This window comes from Grammomys surdaster, unplaced genomic scaffold (genome assembly GCF_004785775.1).
Source record: "Grammomys surdaster isolate TR1022 unplaced genomic scaffold, NIH_TR_1.0 203, whole genome shotgun sequence".
In the NCBI taxonomy this organism is placed as follows: Eukaryota; Metazoa; Chordata; class Mammalia; order Rodentia; family Muridae; genus Grammomys; species Grammomys surdaster.
In genome coordinates, this window is record NW_021604648.1 from 8,147,154 (window position 1) to 8,165,539 (window position 18,386).

The 18,386-nt window shown below is 39.9% G+C and overlaps 1 pseudogene; it reads right to left on the reverse strand.

Moving 5' to 3' along the window:
* Positions 1-286: 286 nt before the first annotated feature.
* The window catches only part of LOC114623895, a 29,498-nt pseudogene continuing 11,398 nt past the window's right edge, over positions 287-18,386 (reverse strand).

Consider the following 18,386-nt stretch of genomic DNA (forward strand, 5'->3'; position numbering starts at 1 on the left):
GAGACCTCCCGGCTGCTGAGAGGAGGGCTCTCCCTCTGCTGAAAGGCAGTGAGGAACCGTACCAGTTCTGATGGTCTGCGAGCTGCCATGATGACACAAAGACATGAGGCTGGAGCAGTCACCTGGGTGGGATGGCTGTGCCCACCCGTCACTCTCTTGTGTCTCAACCTTGGCCCAACAAATATAATGACAAATGAGAGAAAGTAGTTACATATAAAAAAATAATAAAAGTGAATGTTTATGTGAATGAAGGGTACATAAAAGAAGAAAGTGGAAATGATGACATTTAAAAGTTGCTCAGGGCTGCCTTCTGTAGTTCCCATAGAAGCTTGAGACCCATTGCTTCATGTGTCTGGCTTCCAGTGAGCGAACTATCTACAAGGACGATGGGGGTGCTGGGTCGAAGATCTCAATGATGGGCCCCCTCTGTGATGTTGATGTCACCAATCAAAGAGACCTCCAGTAACTCCACCTCCTGACCACCAGTCTAGGTCACCACTGCTGTGAAGGAGGGAGACAAGAAAAATTAAGGTTGTCAGTTCTTTATGACCATGTTCAAAGAAAATATGAGAGCCATTCTTCATGCACAAACCTGAAAATTGAAACAATTTGGAAGGCTGTATCTGAGGATCTGAATCTGGTGACACAAAGCACTAGAGGGAACAAGGCCTGACAGTGGAGCGTGGACAATAGGACCCAAAAGTCTCATAGACACACATGGTCGGATGTTTCTTAGTTGAGTGTCAGCCTGCAGCTAGCTCCATGCACCATTTGAAAGTTGACAGGAAATACGTCTACGTGCACTGAAAACTGAGTCGACATACTTTTTCTAGAATGCTTGAAATCTGTTTTCAATCATGTCAAGCTGACACAGAAGGGTATATACTTTTTGCAGTTCATGAGACTATGTTTTTGCCAGTGTGTGGAAATACATAGAAGTATAGCTTGCTATAATTTCAATTTTCATTTAGTAATCAGTCTACTAAGAAACTCACCATCAGGAAAAAAAAATTGATTCTGAAGTTTTGACATTAAATGCACTACCACACAAGCAGCTTTTACCATAGTGTCCATTTTAGTTGTAACGTCTTTAAAGTGGCCAGCTCTCCTTCCATATCAACTAGCAATCAATAATATGTGGCTCACATATACCTACAGGCCAATCTTATCAAAGCAATTCCTTTGCTGTGGTTACTTCTTCTGAGGTGAGTAAGTTTGTGTCAACCTAATAAAAATTCAGACACACACACACATGCGCGCACACACACACACATACACATCCTTCATGATGCTTCAGGTAAATGTACAATTTTGGGTTGAGCCATAAAAACTCAGGAACCTTAGGCAAAAATTTACACTGAAATACCTGGATGCTTACATCCAGATCATATTGCTCTTTAACAGATTTTTTAAAAATATTTATTTCATCATACATGGGTGTGGGGACTCATGCATACCACAGGGTACATGTGTGAATGTGGAGATCAGCAGGACTCGGTTTTCTCTTTTCACCACATGGGCACCAGGAATTGAACTCAGGTCCCCAGAGTCATCAGGTCTGCCAGAGAGTGCTTGGACTTGCTGGGCCATCCCACTCATTTCAGTGTCACCTCTTGGAAGATCTTTACCTACTACTTGTGTGTGTGTGCATGTGTGTGTGTGTGCATGCGTGCGTGTGTGTGTGTGCGCGCGTGCACACGTGCATGTATTCTGACTTTTGTTTAATGTGTACTCCATATTTCTGGTATTTTAACAAAATTTGAAATTCAAAACTTTCAAAGTCACATTATCAGATAAATAAAAGTATTTCTGTAATGTGCACAAACATTATTTCAATAAAACCTTCTTCAAACTCTGTACACAGTTTACAACTATCGCTGTCTGTATCTTAAGTGTTCCCTGAAAGGCCCATGAGCAGAAAGCTTAGGTGGAGGCTAGTAGGAAATTTTAGATCACTGAATGTGCCTCTGAAGAGAATTATAGGATGCAGTCTCTCCCCTGCCCACCCTGTGTGTACAAATACCTCTCCCATGAGATAAATAATCCCACCACTTACATCCTTGCCCTGGGTTCCAAAGTGTAAGGCTAACCCACTGTGGATTAAAATGTCTAAAACTGAGCCTTTTCTCTCTTTAATTTGTTTATTTCAGGCATTTTGTAACAGTAATGGAAAGTTTTACAAATACCAAATACTGTGTTTCCGAGCTTTCCCAAATACCTTATTATCAAAATTCAGCTACTTACACGACATTTTTTACATGGAAGTCTACTTAGACCTCTCAAGCCTACCAGGTCCAAAGTGAGCTCATATTCCTCAACCTCCAACCAGTTTCTCCCTTCATCTTCTTAGTCCCCATTAATGGCAACTTTCCTAGTAGCTCGGGTCAAAGGTTTGTTTCCATTCTCTAGTCTTTGTTTACCTCAACAGACCCATCAGCTGTATCTTCAAATACATCTAGAATCTGAGCCCTTCTCACCCCCCTGCCACACTGCAGTCCAAGCCTCTGTTATCTCTACTGTGAATTACTAAGAGCCACCGTGATGGTCTTTCTGACCCACTCGTTTCCCTCTGTTGGCAGGCTGCTTTCTTCTCTAAACCAGAATCAGTCCATGTTACTCCTCTGATCAAAGTTCTCTAGTTTTCCCATCTCAATCAGTGTAAAATCTCAAGAGGTTTCTAGAACCTGCAAGCTTTTGCCTTACCCAAGCCTGTGTTGCCTCTCTGAATTCATCCAAGTCAGTGCCTCCCTCACTGACCGCTAAGAACATTCCAGCCACAAAGGTTTCTTTCCCTCTGCTGGAAGAATCTGAAGAAACTTACCTCTAGGGGGCCTTTGTCCTCCCTTGTGTCTCTGGAGTACCCTTCCCCACCAGCCTCATGACTGGCTCCAGTGCTTAGCCAGATGATTTTGCAAAAACTACCACTTAGCAAAGTATTCCTGGTGTGTGTGTGTGTGTGTGTGTGTGTGTGTGTGTGTGTGTGTGTGTGTATGCATGTATGTATGAGTGTATGTATGTGTGTGCACATGTATATGTGTATGTATGTACACATGAGTATTTACATATGTGTATGTATATGTACATATGTATATATATGTATGCATGTGCACAAGTATGTAAGTCTATGTATATATGTGAATGTATTGTATACATATACATGTATATGCATAAATTTATATATGTGTGTACATGCATTAATTTACATATGTATATATATGTGTATGTATGTGTATGTGTATATGTGTGTATTTATGCATGCATGTGTATATGTATGTATGTATGCATGTGTGTACATGTGTACATATGTATGCATGTATGTGTTTGAGTATGTTTCTTGTATTCCTAATACTTTCCCTCCTTCCCAGACTTCATTCATCTCATCTCTGGATTTATTTTTTCTTCCTCCTTAGTATATTTGTTGATACTGCCTTGTTTAATTACCTGTCAAACCAGGGTCCTGCAAGATTGAGGATTTGAGGTTTTTCTATTCTGTCTCTAGTCACGAACCAGATGTGGCTCATACTATAGGAACCAAACAAATACAAAAATTAAGTATCAGATTTTTGTTGTCTCACATCAGAGGTCCCCCATGGGATCTTTGAGTAAATGCTTGTAGGTTCATGAACACATAAGCTCTTCAGTGCTTGCTGACACAAAAGAACAGAGTCCATATAAATGACTAATACAAATGCATATCCAGGCATTCTTCTGGATGAAGTAGCAGGAAGAACATTACTATAAGTTTTAAATCTTTACTAAGGTACCTGTCTTCTGGGAACATTAGTTCCTATGCATACCATAGAAAAGAAATTATTTAAAAAGTCTCTCTCACACAGATGTTTAGAGGCCAAAGTTAATAATACACATGGAAAAGGGCACAGTCTGTACCATACCACGCAAATGTCCCCTTCTTACCATTATTAGCATCTACTGTAAGCATGGGTGGTGGCAATGCACTCAGGGGGCAAGCAAATCATAAAAACAAATTCAAAATTGCTTCTCATAAACATTTAAATCAGAATACTAATTCTATCAGCCTTTTCTAGATAAACTCACTCACAAATTGAATTATAAGCATTCAGGCATGCTGTTTGAAATACAACTTTAAATTCCCTTTTCATCATATACTCCTCATACAAAAGAAAATGCTTTGGTGTAACTTATTAATATCATTCTTGGGGAAAAAAAAAAGTTACTGCCAAAGCACACTTTACTGGCTTTGTTGAAAATAAAGATTGGCTTTTCTTGAGAGAACAAATAGCCTTTATCTTTGAGCCAGTTTGACAGGCTTAAACCAGACAGGAAACGCTCCATTATTGGCAAAACAAAAAGTCCCTGAAGCCACGTGATGAGCAAAATGTATCTGATTTAAAAGGTCTTCTGAAGCACCTGCTGACTTAGCAACAGTGTTTGGAGCTGCCAAGAGACCTAGCATGCACCTGGACTTGAATTTCTCAGGTCAGACATGTGTAAGCTATGCCAACCACTGGGAAATCCAAAAATAAAATAAAATCCTGTTTTCCTGAGACTCCACATACCTGAGTAAAATCTGCAACATCCAGCCTCGTTGTTTAATCATTGTTGATAATTATTTGCTTGAGAAATGATGTTAGTTCTCCATGGGGTCCCTTCTAAATCTCTACATAAATAACCGAGAATCACCATTAGTGATTTTAGAAAACAGGAATGCACCAAAGAGAAACACCATGCAATGAGAGGAATTGCCAAAGCAGGGCTGTAAAACCTACTGCTTACTATTAAGGCCAGCTCCCCAACTAATGTTTATGAGCACCTACCTTGTGTCTGGCTCATTGGCACAGCAGTTCAGCAGACACCTGTACAGTTCAAACCTCTGTCCTCATTGTGGTTACTTCCATAACAATCTATTTATTATTTAAATAACTATGTTAGATAGTCACTATTATTTCTCAGTTCCATATACTAGCAGTTTGCCCAAGGCCATATATTTAGTTATGGGAAAAACAAAAAGATACCCAAGCTGCACCTGACTCTCTAACTGCAAACCTTAACTGGAAAATCTCCCAATCCAACAATTTTAAATTGAACTTTTTGGCCAAAGCAATCAGCAAAATGTGTGTGTGTGTGTGTGTGTGTGTGTGTGTGTGTGTGTGTGTGTCTGTGTGTCTGTGTGTGTCTGTGTATCTGTATGTGTCTTGGTATGTGTCTGTGTGTTTGCATCTGTGTGTGTACGTCTGTATGTATTGCTGTGTATAGGTCTGTATGTCTGTCTTTGTGTGTGTCTTTGTATTGTCTGTGTGTTTGCATCTGTGTATGTATGTATGTCTGTATTTGTGTGTGTGTGTGTGTGTGTCTGTGTGTATGTCTCTGAGTGTGTCTGCATGTGTGTCTGTGGGTCTGTATGTGTGTCTGTGGGTCTGTGTGTGGGTATGTGGGTGGGTCTGTCTGTGTGTCTGTAGGTCTGTGTGTCTGTTCTGTGCTGGATAGGAATACCATAGAGATGTGAAGCACATGAGAGAAAGTGGACTTCATTTTGCTTTTTACACATGTGTATTTTCCAGATTTGAGTCTGAGTGCTTAGCAATTTGCTGAGTTAACTTTTATTTAGTTTTATTATTTTCTGAAATGGGGTCTCACTAAGTTGCTAAGTAGACAAACCTGTTGCCTTAACCTCCTGAGTGGCAGGGACTAAAGACCTGCACTGCCAGGTCTAGCTTGGGTTAACTCATTTAAACATGACAACAGCTCTGAGGTGTTACTGCTTTTCTTATTTTTCATATGACAAAACTGAGCATCAGATGACACAAGTCATTTCATTTGAGACAAGTTCCTTTAACTTTTTGCAACTCTCTAAGAAAGCCACTCTTTATATTGAGCTATGATGACCCGTTGACTTCTGCTCTAGTTCTGAAATGTCTCTCACAAAAATCTGCCCCCACTTCTCGTGAAAATGAAGACAATGCTCATGACAATTTTGAATAGTGTAAACAGGCAAACAGATGACTAAAAGAAGTATCTGCAGTAGTTGAAACCAATTAGAAAGGAGATTGTACTTGACCAAAACTCATATATTAAACATTCAGACAAAGGATAAAGATTCAATTTAATTAAATTTAATCTTTGGCTTTTTATAAGGTCTTTATGTTATGAGCTTAAAGTCTTAGCTGTTAGAAGAATTATATAAATTTTCCCTAAAGATAATTTCCAGGAGCAAAATCAAACTGACAATTGTACCTCCTCTGGTAGAATAGAGATGAGCCTGGAGTCTCAGTGCTTGGCATACCCATGGGAGAACTTCACCTAGTAAAAGTAACAAGAGGTATCTCCTTTGGGGAAGTGATGACGTACACTGGGATTCATCAAAAGACTGAAACAAATTAGATGTGATGATATACTCCTTTCATCGCAGCACTTGGGAGACAGAAGCGGGTGGATCTCTATGAGTTAGAAGCTAGCCTGGTCTACATTGTGAGTTCCAGGCCAGCCAGGGCTACATAGTGAAATACTGCCTCAATCAAACAAACATACAAGGCTAGAAGAAGCTAGGTTTGGTCCCTTTCCGCTCTTCTGCCTTTTGCCACACATGACTACAAGTTTAAAGGTGCCATCTTAGAAACTGAGACCATGCCTTCACCAGATACAGAACCTGTCAGAACCTTCATTTTAGATTTCTGATGACACAACTGTGATAAATACGTTTACACTGTTTAAAACTTGACCAGTCTTGGATATTTTTTGATAGCAGAATTAATGATGAAGCCAGACCTAGAGGCTAGTTCAGACACCTTTTCAGTCTTCAAAGACCTTCTTATGTTCCTAATTTCCAACAATCTCTTTATATAACTGAATTAAATAGTATAGTTTTGAAGAATCCAACTGAAAATGAGAAACACAATTTTAAAAAATTAAACCAAATGAAGCTATCTGTTTTCTGTCAGAAGGTCTCACCTTTTATTTGGCAACAGGAATCTGTTGGGTTGAAAAATAGCATTGAGTCTGAAGTCACAGGCTTAAATTAAGCAAGGCTGGCAGCTACCTTCAGCACTTCTCATTGTTAGAAACCACTGAGTGTGTGTACAGAGAGCCCAATCTGACTCTTGCTTAAGAGAGAGTAAAAAGAATTCCACCACAACACTAATGAAGATGTATGTGTTGGCATTCACATATTTCCAGAACTATTCCCAGTACTAAGCATGAAAGATGCCTCTTGCATAACAGACAAGCACTCTTACTACTGAGTTATATTCTCAGCCCTTGGTGAATGTTTTAATTAACTGGTTGCCAGCTGAATAGTTAACAACCTGGCTAGACATGAAAAACATGATCTCAGAGTCATGTATACATAGAGCCAACTCAGTTATCTCTGATGCTGACTTGGTTAACTCTGTATCAAATGTGTTACTTCTCAGAAGTACTGACAAAGAACAACAAATGGGTGCATAGGCATGCAAGCCAAGGAAGAATGCTCCCTTTACAGCTACCTAGTTGGACTTCTGCAAATGTCTCAATGCAATGGTTCTCAATGTCGCCTTGAATCAAAGAAGAGCTATTACCAACTACTTCTGAAACTAGTTGGGAAGATTCTGGGTAATTTGTTTAAAATGCCTCACATCTTAGATAGTACTTGGAAGAAAATAGAGTGGGCACTTCAAAAGTATCTGTTGAAACAAAATAGAATAGTACTGCTATAGTTACTGTGGTTGTTTGAATACACTTGGCCCATAGGAAGTGGCACTATTAAGAGGTGCAGCTCGTTGAAGGAAGTATGTCACTATGTAGGTAGGCTTTGAGGGTTTCTAGTGCTAAGCTCCACTCAGTGCAGAAGAGAGAACCTCTTCTGGCTACCTTCCGATCAAGATATGGAACTCTCACCTCTTTCTCCTGAGCTGTATCTGCCTTCAGGCTGCCATGTTCCTGCCATGATGATGTTTTTGGACTGAACCTCTGAAACTGTAAGTCAGCCTCAATTAATTGTTTGCCTTTTTTTTTTTTATAAGAGTTGTCTTGGTCATGGTGTCTTTTCCTGGCAATTGAAACCCTAAGAGTTACTAGCCATAATAACAACAAATGAGGACACATGTTCATGTTTTGATTCTTGCTGGAGAGATTTTAATAGGAAAGCTTAATGAGCTCATTAATGTGTTCTACATTGCTTTACTGCCTTTCCTAAGTCTGTTCTCTAAGCCATTCTACAAGGGTCCCCAACAACCAAAGTTCCTTTAGGGACCAGCAGAACTCACCTGAAAATGATGTTTGGGTATGAATGGATGTTTTTGCCTCCGTATGTGGTAGTGATCCAAGAAGGGTGTGGCCTCACACTCCACTGGTTATTACAGCCATCAGAATACTTTTCTAAATCCCACACATGGGTTCAAATATGTCATCAATGCCATTAATACAAAAAGGAATGATTATTTCCCTACAGGTCGGAAAGCAAGCCAGGAAAGGAAATGAAGAGATGAGTTAAAAAGACTACTCCGCTGATGAGTAGCAAAGCCAGGGTCTGAACTTGTAATCAAGCTTGATCCCTGCCCCCTTCACATCCCTGTCACAAAACTCCTTATCTCCAGTAGAAAGACATGGCTTAAAGGTCACAGAACTGAAGGATGTATGTTCCTTTCTTTGCAAGGACCATTCTTTCACATCTATGATCATATTTAATCCCCAAGACAACATTAGGAGAAAAACATCATCATCATCACCAACACCACCACCACCATCATCACCATTATTAGTCTTACTGTGCAGATAAAATAATTGTGACACAGAGAGAGTCAAGTTAGATTTCACTTCTTCCTCCTTCCCAGGACTTGGAAAGGTCTACTATAGTGCTAATATACTTATATTTTTCACTATTTGCCAATGAGATCATGTTATTTATGACTTTATATTTGAAGCATAAAGAGACCTTGATCAATGATAAGTACTCACTGTGTGTCTGGTGAATGGGTGAGAGAATGAAAAACTCACTGGTAGTCTCATGGTATAATGAAAAACCTTCTAGACATGAATGCAAGTTAGGTGACAAAATCTTGTCTGGTCTCTATTGTAGCACAACTGTACAGCAAAGGGCAAAGACTGTCCCAGGAGTCATACATGATTACCTGATAGCCCCAAACCCAGGATCCCAAATTGCCAATGGTTGTTTCAGAAATATTATTACATCTGGATTGGCCTGAGTAATTATACTACACATTCATGGCTTCATAAATGTTCTGAACCAGCAGGGAGTCAGACATATAGGGATTTGTCAGGTACACTACCTGTCATTTTGGAAAGATAAACAAAGGAAGAGTGAGAAAATATAAAATTATAGTTCAATAACACAAAGAAGAAATGCAGTTATAAGTTGACCATAAACCACTCTTAAACATCTAATTGAAGCTAGAAATGGTTACATATGCCTGTAACACCAGTACACTAGAAGCAGAAACAGAAGTATGATATCAAGCCAGACTAGGATCTACAGTGACTTCCAGAACAACCAAAAGCAAATCTAACTTCATTCCTTAAGTTTTTCAGTCTCTTAAGTATAGTATTCCTAAACAAACATCATAAACAAATAAACCTTTTAAATTCTCCCTGCATTGCAGAAATAATGCAGACATTCACATGTCATGCAACGCCCTATCTACTTACCACTCAAGCTTAATCTACATTGCCTTTCCACAACAGGAAAAACATTCCCACAACACTCCTTCACTCCCCTGCTCATCTTCAAATCTCTCTTATCACTCTTTAATTACATGAAGGCTGGCCATTTCAGTCTTTATAATACCCAGCTCAAATATCCCCTCCTTTCTGAGATCTTCCTTATCTGTTTCCAAGGCTGAAAGAACCGAACTGTGCCCTCCTTGGTGCTCTACTATACTCTGTTTCTATTTTTATCACAATCCCTATAATGCTATCTGTACTCATTTGATTCTACAGTGTTTCCCACAGTGCTTAGGAAGGTCTCTGATAACTAAATGTTTACTGAATGAAGGACTATTATTAATTAGCATACTAAATATTGGATTTCATTTTGGTATTTCAAACAAAATTTGTCTCCTCACCACTGGTATCCTTTTGTGCTCATACACTCCTTTGCATTTTTATGGAAAGGCTATATTTTTACAAAAAAATTATTGTGAGGGAAACAGGCTCCTAGTTCCAACATCTGTGGCATGATCAGAGACATATCATGCCACCACACAGCTCACAAAACTAACTGCCTTCACCATATAGTAAGTGTCTAAATTCTAGCTCTGAAAATCACAGGCAATACTTTGGGTTGGGAGTCAAAATGGAGACAGCCCAGAGGATGGATGGGAAACTTTCCAAGGTGCAGAAATATTTCACATCTTCATAGGAGACTGACTTACATAATCAACACTACCCAAAAATCTGTGGATTCTGCTATATGTAAATTTCTGTTTCCTCAGAAAATAATCATGATATATTTTCTAGATATATCATGATATATCATGATTTCTAGACCCTAGAACGTGGGGGAGGGGGGCACAGAAGGGTACAAGCAAGGATGGAAGACAGGGAGATATAGGGAAAGAGAGGGAAAAAGAACAACCAAAATGAGTCATGCACGAATATATCATAATAAAGTCTATTAGTCTATATTTTAAATTAAATTATTTAAAACTCATCATAAACTAGGCTCACGTGTAGAAGTTCACACCTTTATTCCCAGCACTTGGGAGGTAAAGGCATGTGTATCTCCGTGATTTTGAGGCCAGCCTTGGTCTACATAGTGAGGTCTAGGACAGGTAGGGCTACATATTGATAACCTGCCTTGAAAATAACAATGATGATGATGATGATAAGCATCATAAACTATATTGAACTCTAGTTGATAATATAAAACTTTAATTACTAAGGGGGAGATGTCTATAATTTACCTTGAAATGTACTATAATAAGATGAATAAAAAGGTTGCTAGGTAAACATGCGGGTCATAAGTCAAATATACTTACATATTATTTATAAAACCTGGGAGGTTAGGGCAGAGACGTAGCTCAGTGATAGAGTCCTTCCCTAACATGCTCACGTTACATTTATGAGAGTTCACTAGCCAATGGTTTTCAACTTTTCGATATATTTGAAATATTTCATAATAAAACATTAGAGAAAATTCACAAGCAACAGAATCATATCTGAACCATTACAAAGCCTACTGAGTATTAATCCTTGAGTCTATAACCAATACATCATCTCATTCTCAAAATCACCTACCCTACCAGACAGATTATTGTATACTATTTTGCCTAGAAGAAACTAAATATAAGGTCAAATCACTTTTGTTCCAGTTTACCAGCTAGCAAAGGGTAAAACTGAAATTTATTCCTATGGATCTCTACTTACAAAAGAGATATGCTACACACTGTGCTATTCTCACAGGAAAGTGCTTCTGTGTGAAACTATGAACAGTTCCATTGACAAAGCCACTACATCCACATCATACCTGTTAACACTTTGATGGGCCTTCCCACTGCATATGGAAAAAATTGAGAAAGTAGGCAAATCTGATCAAAAAGATAGACTAGTTAAGAGAAGAAGGCAGGAAGGAAGAACTCCTATTCTTCTGCCTCAAATAGAGGACCTGTTGGAGGTCAAAGCCTGGGCTAGGAACACATCCCTGGTCAAGAAAGTAAAGCAATGAGAAAGGAAATATTTTGCCCTCCTCACCATGCTACCTAAGTCTAACAAAAATAAACAAATTATAGGGAACCTCAGGTTCCATACTCAAGAACACTTTTACTTTCTTTGAAATAGGGTCCTATTGTTCTGGGGCTCATCAGTTAAGCAAGACTATCCTAGAGCTCTGTGGGAAGAAAAGGGCGCAGCAGAGGTCCCAGAGGTGTTCCATGCTGGTGGGTCCCACATACACGAGAAGGTCTAAGGTTCCAGAGGCTGGAGGCTTCTGCGGCAGCAGGCCCCAATGACACGGGGAAGTCCTTGGTTTCAGAAAGGTTTATTGTCATGGTGGATGGATTTGGATGTACCCCTGTGAAACTCAGGGCAGTCCTGAGTTAAATAGTGAGGGAGAAAGGGGGAGGGTCGGGGGAAGCATGCTTAATTTGCTCTGCCCTCTGGTCTTCATTAGTATGTAAATCCCTAGGGCCTGAGGCCTGTGGTCACACCCTCAACCTGTGCACTTTCAGAGGGGCTGTAATGGCCTATGTGACTGAACAATGTAGGTCTATGGAGATGAGACTGCGCATCAGGACTCTGGGTTCTTGGGGCGTGGCCGAACACCTGCTGTTTCTCACTTAGAATCTCGGGGTTCCAGGCCCATGCCCAACCATGAACCAAGATATCCTTATACAGTACCACATCTCCTTCCTTTCACTTTTTTTTTTTTTTAAAAAAAAAGCATGGTCACTGTGCCATCTGTGGTGAAAATTTTGGATGAGGAAGCCAAAAGTAAGAACTAGGTAGGCCAGAGGGGTTAGCACAATTAAGTCACAGGATAAGGGGAGTTAAGGGGGGGTTGGGAAGGCAAGGGATCATTGAATCAGTTAATTACAGTTGGTACAGTTTGAGGGTAATAACATCTGACTAATCTAGACAGACATTAAGTTTTCCTCACTAACATGTAACTTTAGCTATTTGACTTTGACAAAAAAGTTCGTCTGTAGCTGGAAGGTCTGGATCTGTAGGATTTAGTGTGTGTCTCAGGATCTTGGCATGTGTCTCTGGGTGTCAGTGTGAGTCTCTGGGTCTTCAGTCAGACGCTGTGGCTGGAAGAAGGCAGCCTACGTGACTGAACAATGTAGGTCTATGGAGATGAGACTGCACATCAGGACTCTGGGTTCTGGGGGCGTGGCCGAACACCTGCCGTTTCTCACTTAGAGTCTCGGGGTTCCAGGCCCATGCCCAACCATGAAGCAAGATACCCCTTACGCAGTCCCACAGAGCTCCCCCTGCCTCTGCTTTGCCAGCCTTGGGATTATAAGCCCAAACACAGCATTTTTACATGGTTTCTGGGGATCAGATTTGGGTCTTCATGTTTGTAAAACAATTCACTTTGCCAAATGAATCATTCCATCAGCCTGTTCATGACAATTTTTCTATGGACTATTAATTGGTACTTCACGTTCTTGGACAATCAACTTTAAATATGGAGAACTGCCTCTTCTTTCATGTTGTATGTGTATGTATTCGTATGTGTCAGGCACACATCTATGTGGGTTATGCAAGCACATTTGGGTAGGTACACGTGGATGTTGAAGGTTGACATCAAGAGTCTTCCCAAGTCTCCCTTCATCTAATTCATTGAGGCAGACTTTCTCAATTGTACCCAGATCTCACTAATACAGCCTGTCTAGGTAATCAGCTTGATCCAGGGACCCACTGTCTGCTCCTTCTGAGTTTTAGAAATCCTGAGTGTGAGAAAAATCACAAAGTACAGTATCCAAAAAACTGAGAACCAAGTATAATGAGACACAGCTTTAATCTCAGCACTAAGGAGGCAGAGGCAGGTGGACCTCTGTCAGTTTGAGGCCAGCCTGGTCTACACAGTAAATTCCAAGACAGCCAGAGCTTCACAGTGAGACCTTTACTTAAAAAAAAATAGTAAACAACAAAACTATGAGGTCAAATGCAAAAAAAACAAAACAACAACAATAAACAGTGGGTAAAACTATTTACTGTAAAGTCTGAAGATCTGGAGGGCCCACAAGGTAGAGAGAACCAACTCCTACAGGTTGACTTTCAGAGTCATGCCATACCATATACACCCACAGACACCACACACACATGCAGACACTCACACATGCTCACATGTGTGTGCACATGCACACTCACATACACACAAACAGTAATAAACAAATAGATAAATAAATAAATGTAAAGTTTTTAAAGAAAAATACCTGTAAAATCATAAATATACACTGTGCCCACACTCAAGATGTACATAAAGAAATAGATTTGAGTTAAACTGGAAGTACGAACCTGTTGCATCTAAAGTCAAAGAAAAAGCCAGCTGAGGAAAGTTAAAAGTCAAAGCCGTGATTTATTACTCTGAAAATTCTTTAATCATTCATGGCAACTCAAGTAACTTAACATTTAAAACCGCAGTTTTCTCAGAAAGCATCCCTAAGGTGTATAGCAGTTACAAATAACCAAGCAGTAGGGAGGCTAAGAGCGAATCATGGGCTGTACTGGACCACCCATCATCAAAGACTGCCTTTCTGAATCAGGACACCTTCAGCAGACTCAGCTCTCTTCCTGAGGTCAGCAGAGACCTACAGAGTAGATTCAGAAGAAAGAAGTCTGTTCAAGCAATGTGGTGGGTGAGGCCAGCGGATGATGAAGCTAGGTAAGAAAAAAGAGGAGCTGGTGTACAAGAACCTAAAACACAGCAGCAAGTGAGTATGACTCACACTCTGGCATTAGACACCCCCCCCTTACAGCAGGAACACTGGGCCTCTGTTGAGAAAAGAAAAGGAGTCCCCGTGAATAGCTATCTCTACAAAGAGCAGTTATTTTCTCCTAAAAAAACACAAGAGTGGCTGGAAGCTGGCACCAGATGACAATACATAGGTTTCTGCTGCCCTAGAACATCACTGGCAGAGATTTGACCTGCTGAAAGGAATTCCATGACCAAATTAGGAGCAGTCCTGACTCACTGCCCTTCTGAAGGCAGATACTCCTGGAAGGATGGGGTTCAGTTGTGACTAGCAACCCTTCAGAAAGGCACTCACCATTGTAAAACAATTCCCAGAAGAGCAGTGAGGCTGGAAGCTGAGAACCAGATAAAACCTTAAGATTGGTCATTTGAAACATTGTAACCTTTCATTATTACACCTGTATACCTCTATAGCTAAATCTTTATCCTTAATAACTTCAAGATAACTTCTTGCAGGAATTATTGGTTTATAGGAAACAAACATTGCAAGGCCTTTACTAGATCCTGTCAAGCTGTCTTTTTATAAAGGAAGTACAAACCTACAATCTCCTTGTGATCTACTTAGAATGCCCAAAGCTTTAAAAAGAACTGCTGTGGTAAGGTTACACAGAACCTCCACACTCTCCCATTGACTACTCAAGAGTCCAGTGGCTCAAGAGGAGGTAGCCACACACTCTGTAATCAGATGTGTAATGTGCCTAATGAACGTAAGTATTAAGTCAGAGGTAAACCATATGAAGCTGTCACATTTATAAGTCACTTTGGTACAACCTCACTTGATACTTGAACTTAATCTTGGTAGTTTGCAAATACTGGCCAACAAATCAGTCAGTTTTAGTTACTTCCATGGGGAGGAAGGAGGGGTGTGATTTAATGAGAAAGCAAGCAGGAAGAGACTCTAAAACAACACAACAAACTCTTCTTATCAGGGGACTTAACACACAAAACTTCCCTGCATCATGCTCCTTAATGTGTGAGTTGTTAGTTTTGTTTGGAGTGTTTGCCATTGTGTGTGGGGTGTGTGTGTGTGTATGTGTGTGTGTGTGTGTGTGTGTGTGTGTGTGAGAGAGAGAGAGAGAGAGAGAGAGAGAGAGAGAGAGAGAGAGAGAGAGAGAGAAAGAGAGAAAGAGAGAATCATTGCCCAAGCTGCCTTCAAATTTGCAGTCTTCTCGCTCCCGCCTCTCAGGCAGCTGGGATTACACACAAGCCTGTGGCATCATGCACAGCTTTCATTATTATCATCACGAAAATAGGAGTTTTAATTGTTTGGTTGTCTTTCTATATTTTGTTTTTAATAAAAAAATAAACTGGAGAGTCATTTTTGCAGTATAAATTTAAATACATCTGCAATAGTTTAAAAGAAACTAAAATAGTAAATTAACAGGACACTCAGTACTAGCCACTTGACTCAAATAGAATTAATTTCCTTTCTGTTTCCCAGTATAAGCACTCACTCACTCAAGAAACACTTGAAGAGAGCGACCAGAAAGGTGACTTAGCATTAAGAGCATTTGTTGCTCTTACAGAGAATCTGGGTTTGTTTTCTAACACTCACATGATGGCTCATAACTATCCCTAATCTAGTTTCTGCAGATCTGATGCTCTGTTCTGAATTCTTTGGACATCAAGTATGCACACAGTACACATACACACATGCAGACAAAATAAAACAATACACATAAAAATAAATCTAAGAGAAAAATTTTAAAAACATTGGAAATTCATTTTAATAATTCTAGTTTTTAATATGGGGCTGGAGAGATGACTCGGCAGTTAAGAACATTGGCTGCTCTTCAAAAGGACCCAGGTTCAATTCCTAGTACCCATATGGCAGCTTACAAATGTCTGTAACTCAACTTCCAGTTACAACTTCCAGTGGTGATCCAACTCCCCCCCACAAACATACATGCAGGATAAATATCAATGCACATTAGTTTAAAAAAAACTACAGAAGTAGTGTAGAAGCTAGGTAGGCTGGAACAAGCTCAACTCTGGGGAGGATAAACCAGAGGATCACAAGTTCCAGGATAGCCTAGTCTACAAAGCTACTTTGTTGCCAAAATACAAGAGGTGTAGAAAGTAGACCATCCATGCAATGTTAGACTGATAGGTCTGCACCCCATTGTATCCTGCCCTTTCTGCTAACTTATTGGCAAGAAAGTAAGGATAATGGTTTGCATGAAAGCCTTAGGTGCCGGTGCCTAGGAGGATAAGCGTTTGAATAAAAGAAAAGGGAGGTAGGGCAAAGATACAATTCTTAAAAAGGAAGAAGATAGTTTTAAAAAACAAAAAGGCCCATCTTCTCTCCAGAATCCCGTCCCTCCATCCCTCCATTAGAAGAAGGATTAAACCGATACGCTGAGCTTTTAGACCCGATTCTCTTCCTCCAAGGCTCCGACCTCCCTCTCACACTGCCTCAGATAATCACATTAGTTTTGTCAGTAAAAGCTCTCTTTTCATAGAATGCATCTAAACCGCTTAAACCACCCAGAGAGGGTGCATACATTATCAAACGCCAAGACAAGCGGAAGAGACTTTCCCTTTTATGTCTTACTATTTCACCGTGTGTATTTGCATGCTCAGAAGACTAAGCTAAAATAATGAAAATATTTAACTTGCTATCAGCTAAAAGAAAGACTACAAAATTTAAGGAACTGCAGCCTTCTTTAAAAGTGCTTTTTAAGCTACAAAGAAGCGTCGTGATTTTTAATGTGGCCTGAACTGTCAAATGACAGAGGTTTTCTATTTCTCTTTACCCTTCCTCTCTGTGTTCTTGCCGGCCAAGTGCATGATTATTTCTGCATGACTGTTGCAGCTTCAGTTAACAGTAAACAAAAGCAAATAGAGACAATGTGCAAAGACAAATTAGAGAGAATGATAGCTGAATTGACGTGGAAAATGCATTTAGTCACTGTCCAAGGATACTCTAGAGATGTACATGGTACAGATCGAATTGGAAATAACCGGTTTTCTCTCACAACCAGGTTATCTCACCATGCTAAGCCTGAGTCACAGACTCAGAAAAGGTCTGCTGATTGTCAGCCCTTTACAGAGAAGGAAGTGCATCAGAGGGAGGAGGAGTTCTGGCTAAATGGAACCATCCAAGTGAAAGAGCGGTCCCCAGCTGGGTAGTGTTCCAGGGATTAGTGGGCTGTGAGGACAGATAGGGTCAAGAAAGGAGAGACAGAATGAGCAGAGAGCAGAGAGAGCTGAGGCTGAGTTCAGGATCGAGGCACAGTGAGAAAGAAAATTAAATGTTTAGCTAACTGTGAGAAGAGAAGAAACTGGCAATGGGCGGCTCTCAAACCAAAAGGCAAGACAAGTAGTTTTTGTGTAAGGTGGACAGTTCTAGACCACCCTAAGCTACAAAGTGAGCTTTCTCTGTCTCAAAAAAATTAATAATAATAATAATAATAACTCTGCATTATCAATGTCCAGCTAAATTGAATACATGTGAGTTTCCAACCTGTTATGTGCAAGACATTCACTTTATACATAAAGGAAAATAACTCTGAGAACAAGTGAACTTATTTTATTTTAATTAAAACATTTTAAGCAAGGTATAGTTTTAGTAGTTCAGTGGGACAGTTGAAAGAGCTTTTGAAATTTGGCTGTCATGTAAGGAACTAAATTTTCATTTCCAGCACTCATTCTAGCTAGGGAGTCAAAAAGATCCTCAGAACATAATTGTCCTTTGCTTTTTAAAAACTTTTATTCTTAACAGGAGAATAGTTTAAAAGACACATACAATAAATGATGTGGACAGCAAAAGAATCTTTAAAATTATAAAGATAATTTCAGTTTACAAAGGGTTCACGTATCTATATAACCTAAAATCAATGTCTATATGTCTCAGAACCATAAATTCGGATCTTAGGGTAAGGATTTGCAACTACTGATGTCTGTCCGAGGCATATGGGACAAAAATGGGGCAACTCAAAGAGTTAGCCATCATCCAAGATGCTCAGGAATAAGTGGCAGCTTGGGGCCACGCCCTCCT